General features: G+C 39.3%; 1 pseudogene across 1 annotated transcript; it reads left to right on the forward strand.

Annotated features, from left to right (window-relative positions):
• The first annotated feature begins 4,079 nt into the window (after positions 1-4,079).
• On the forward strand, positions 4,080-5,268 carry LOC102853597 (annotated as a pseudogene). The gene has a single exon (XR_438907.1). The product of XR_438907.1 is annotated as a maternal embryonic leucine zipper kinase pseudogene (transcript).
• The last annotated feature ends 9 nt before the right edge of the window (positions 5,269-5,277 follow it).

Here is a 5,277-nt window from a genome sequence, read left to right on the forward strand (position 1 = left end):
CTGCTTTTTTTTCCTGGTTGCCATTTCCTTGGTATATTTATTCCCACCCTTTAATTTTTAGTCTTTGTCTTTATTTTTCAGGTGTGTATCTTATAGACAGCATGTTGATGGATTTTGGTTTATTATCCAATCTCCTACTCTTTTCTCTTCAGTTGTGCATTTAAACCATTCAAATTCAGTGTGATTATTGAGAAGTTCCAGCATCGCTCCCAGCACGGGCATTTGAATCAGGACCAGAGTTCCCAGTGTCAGGCATCAGTGTCAGGACCAGAGTTCCAGATGTGCACTGGAGGCATTAGGACTGGAGTTCTGAGGGAAGGCCAGTGGAATCAGGACCTTGTTCCCTGCACGGGGCTTTGTCTTTTTTTTTTTTTTTTTTTTTTGGGGGCTTTGTCTTTGAGACCAGAGTTCTGGGCACAGGACAGAGGTTTCAGGACCAGAGTTCTGGGTGTGGGCCATCGGCATAGGGACAAGGGTCTGTTTGTCAGTGTTTTTAAACTGCTCAAATTCCAGTGTTGTGGCACTCCTGTGAGGCGCAGAACTTCCAACAATTCTTAATAGTACTTTATTTTCCCATCTATGGAAACTTTTACAGTGATTGTTAGTGCATCATCTAGAGCAAGGTTCCCAGTTTAAGACTACTGTGTGCCTAACTTAAGCATGCTATTGTCAATGGCTTCATATGCACGTAAAAATTGGATAACTGTAGAAGAAGAATTGATGTCTTTGAATTGTAGTATTTTCAAAGAGTATTGAGTGTACCTCCTTTGTATTTGTTATCACAGATAAAGACGTTAATGCTTACTAAAGTGAGCAAAAAAAAATATCTGCTTGTTAAAAGGACTACCAAAATAACAAACAAATCTATGTAGGACAAAGAGAGTTAGGAAGTGATTCCTAATTAAATGCATTTTTCTTCTTTTCAGTAAGTGTTCCACTTCAGGAGTCTTGTTATTGCTGGTCTTTCTTCTTTAAATGTTTTCTATCAGATTTTCCTAGCATTCCTTACTGAAACTGAGAAGTACCCAAAGCATTTGCTGTAGAAAGACTGCACTCTTCAATATGGATTGCAGTGCAGTATCAAGAAAATAACGATTCTCACTAGTGGACCATTTGGTAGCATCATGATAGATTGAGAAGAGACTGGGATTGTTCACAATTGCAGCTTGCTTGGTTCCACTATGAAGAGTTTAGGCTCCAGCAGTCAAAAAAATCTTTTGATTTGCATTAGGATTTGCATTAGGAAAATATACCTTTAGAAAACTGTCCAGAGTGTTGAAGAGCAAGGATGTCAGTCTAAAGACTAAGATGTACCTGATTCACACCATGGTCTTTGCAATTACTTACTATGAATCAGATTTCTGGACAATTAAAGAAGAATCCCTATCTTTGAGTAGTGGTGCTAGAGAAGAGTACTGAACATACCATGAACAGGTCTGTCCCGGAGATAGTGAAACCAAGTTGCTCCTTGAAGGCAAGAATTTTGAAGCTCTATCTCACATACTTTGGTCATGTTGCCAGGAGGGACCAGTCTTTGGAGAATGATAACATGCCTCGAAGGGTAAGGGGTAGAGTAGGAGAGGAAGACCCAGTATGAGATGATTTGACACAGTAACTAGGGGAATGGGACAGGTGTGTTAGAGACAGTAAGATTGGTTTCAATTAGATCAGGGTACAGAGCTATTGTACTTAAGGGTAACTATGAGTCACAGGCAACTCAACAGTACATAAACATAACCACCCTTTGCAAATACCACTTTTCTAGAAGTTGCTTAGCCCACTCCAGCTAAAAAGTAACACTCTTCTTCACATTTTAGCCCCACCAGTCTCTAACTTATTCCATTTTTTATAAAATATCACTGAAGGTTGTAGGGGTAGGCTTGTATCTGTAGCACCTACGATAGGATATACATTCTGTAATCTCAGTAAATAATATTTAATAATTAAAGTGATTTGAAATTGGTAATTTTGTTTTAGTACTTCGAATTTTCATTTTTTAAATTTTTTAATTTTTCATTTCAATGAAAATTTACAGAGACTTTGGATTTTCATTGTCACACTTTTCTCCCCTCTCAACCCTCCCCCCCAGTACACGCCCCTTTTGGAAAAGTAAAATTTTTTCATTGTTTTACAATTCCTCTCCCCAGGTCCACTCCACTACAACAGCCTTCGTTCTGGACTCCCATCATGACAAAATTACTCAATCACATATCCCTTTTAAACAATTTTCGCCCTCATCTGTTTCAATGCAGTATACATTCTTTATCTCGTCTTCATCAGTCTCCCCCCAACTCCAATGTCAGTCCTGTTTTACAACAGTGGCACCATGCAGTATTTGACCTTTTGTGACTGAGATACTTCACTCAGCATAATATCCTCCAGGTTCACCCATTTTGAAAAATATTGTATGAGTTCCTTGGTTTTTCAATGTAGCATAGTATTCCACTGTGTGACTATACCACAGCTTCTCTATCCCTTCGTTTGTTGATGGGCACGTAGGTTGTTTCCAGCTCCTTGCTATTGTGAACAAAGCCACAATAAACTTGGGTGTGCATATATCTGCTTGGATGTCAGTTATTGTCTTTTTAGGGTATATTCTCAATAGTGGAATTGCTGGGTCAAATGGTATCTCTATTTGCAACTTTTAGAGAAAGCGTCATACCACCTTCCACAGTGGTTGCACCATTTTACACTTCCACCAACAGTGAATAAGGGTTCTTGTTTCCCCACAATCTCACCAGCATTTGTTGCTGACTGTTCTATTTTGCTATTCTTACTGGGGTGAGATGGTCTCATAGTTGTTTTGATGAATTTTCATGTTTTAGAAATATTGTTGTGCTATGAAAAAGCATTTAGAACCTTGGTGGGAACAATGAATGCCTGTAGTATTTGAACCAAGATCTGTTCCCTTTCTACCCTTCCACTTCAGTGAAGTATAAATTCCACTCAAAACTAGCATGCTATATATAATGTGTCATTCAGCCCTCAGCACTCTGATTTTATGGTTCCAACTCAATGAAGCAGAGAGGTAGAGGCTGCCTTCTGCATTGCCTGAGTTACAAGATGGAACATCAACTTTGAGCATTGTACCATTAAGTATGAAGGTACTTAAAGCAGCTTTGACTTGGCTCGTGGGACAAGAGCTCCATGTCAGGAGTGGCAACCCAAGGAAATCATGGCTGCTATTTGATCCTCTCCTACATATTCAACTCTCAAAGTAAGGGTGTCATTCAGAAATAATAATGAGTTTTGCAGAAACATATAGGGAAAGATAGAGTGAGTAGGAACTCTTCCTGATATTGCAACAATAAATTTCAAACACTGACTTTGGGAACTATGCTTTGAAAGGAGCCAGAATTTGATTGGATTTGTTTGTGGAGTAATACATTGCTAAAAACAAAAGATCCACTATCTGGAAATTCAACTCACTGACATCAAGTTGGATTTGATTCATAATGACACTCGATCAGGTTTCTGAGATTGTAGATAACAAGAGGATACTGCCCATCTTTTTCCCATGGAGCAGTTAGTGGATTTGAATCTGAGACATGCCGTTTTCAAGGTTAGTAGCACAACTTGCTAAGGACTCCACCACCAAAGCTCCTCATTTGACAAATAGGGAGGCTTAACAACCGGGTATAAAGAAAATAAACGGGGGCAGGGAAGAGAAAATAAAGTCCTACTGAAACCACTGGGATTCCAGGGTGATGTGGGGCATACTCCACGTTGTACTATTGGGGAGCAACATCAGAAATTTCATATTAAGGGTGAGTGAGTTGGAAAAACACTTCATTAAAACAATTTACTCACTTAAGAAAGACACTAGCAAACAATATCAAGACTCAAAGGGGGGGGTGAGGTGAAGGTCAGCACTCAGAGTTGCTCTATTTTCTTATTTCAATGTTTATGCTGTGAGTCACAGGCGACTTGATGGCATATAACAACAACAACAACAACTTTGCAAGAAAAATTATAAGAAATTCCAAGAAACAAGAAAGCATGATCCATACAGCAGAAACTGTTTTTGAGACAACTAGATTTTTAAGAACTATTATAAATTTAAAAAATTAAGAATTCAAATCCCTGGATCATGCAAGATTACAACTATCCTGTTGAGTGGCAAAGCAAGAATCCTCTTATTCACCTTGATGAAGATTGTATAACAGAACTTTCTGTACATCACAGAAAGAACAGACAGACAATGGAGAATTTAATTTCACTGTGGAAATGTGGTCACTTGACGGCTACCTATCTTTTGCTTCTAGCCAAGAAGGGTCGGGGAAGGCCAATTCGCTTAAGGCTTCCTTTGTCATATGGACAAGCCAGTGCTACTCCATCCAGAGACTTGGAGTCAAAGAATCTAAGTCTAGAAGATGTGACCACAAGTGATGAAAATGATGTGGATGGATATATAGACTATGAGTGGTGTGACGCTAATTCATCAAGAGGTGTGGCTCCTCCGCAAACACCACAGTTTGCCAAGCTTCGGATAGAACCAAATGATCTAGAGTCTAAATCACGGACTCCAGTGTTGTGCAGAGCATCTGCAAATAAATCAAAGAACAAAGAAAATGTATATATTCCTAAATCTGCTGTAAAGAATGAAGAGTGCTTTGTATTTCCTGAGCCAAAGACTCCAGTTAATAAGAACCTGCCTAAAAGGGAATACTTACTACACCAAACTGTTACACTACACCCTCCAAAGATATCAATCAGAGTCTGAAAGAGACCCCAATTAAAACACCCGTAAATTCAGCAGAAACAAACAAGCTAACGACAGGAGTTATTAGCCCTGAGAGGCGGTGCTGCCCAGTGGAATTGAATCTCAATCAACTCCATGTAGAAGATACTCCAAAAAGAAAAGGAACCAAAGTGTTTGGAAGCCTTGAAAGGGGGTTGGATAAAGTCATCACTGTGCTTACTAGGAGCAAGAAGAAGAGCTCTGCCAGGAATGGACCAAGAAGATTAAAGCTTCACTATAATGTGACTACTACCAGATTAGTGAATCCGGATCAACTCTTGAATGAAATAATGTCTATTCTTCCAAAGAAGCACGTGGACTTTGTACAGAAAGGATATACACTGAAGTGTCAAACACAGTCAGATTTTGGCAAAGTGACAATGCAATTTGAACTAGAAGTGTGCCAACTCCAAAAATCTGATGTTGTGGGTATCAGGAGGCAGTGGCTTAAGGGCGATGCCTGGGTTTACAAGAGATTAGTGGAAGACATCCTATCTAGCTGCAAGGTGTAATTGATGATGCTGTCCATCCTGTGT

The sequence above is a fragment of the Elephantulus edwardii genome, unplaced genomic scaffold, assembly GCF_000299155.1.
Source record: "Elephantulus edwardii isolate Elephantulus edwardi_28Jun2011 unplaced genomic scaffold, EleEdw1.0 scaffold00069, whole genome shotgun sequence".
In the NCBI taxonomy this organism is placed as follows: domain Eukaryota; kingdom Metazoa; phylum Chordata; class Mammalia; order Macroscelidea; family Macroscelididae; genus Elephantulus; species Elephantulus edwardii.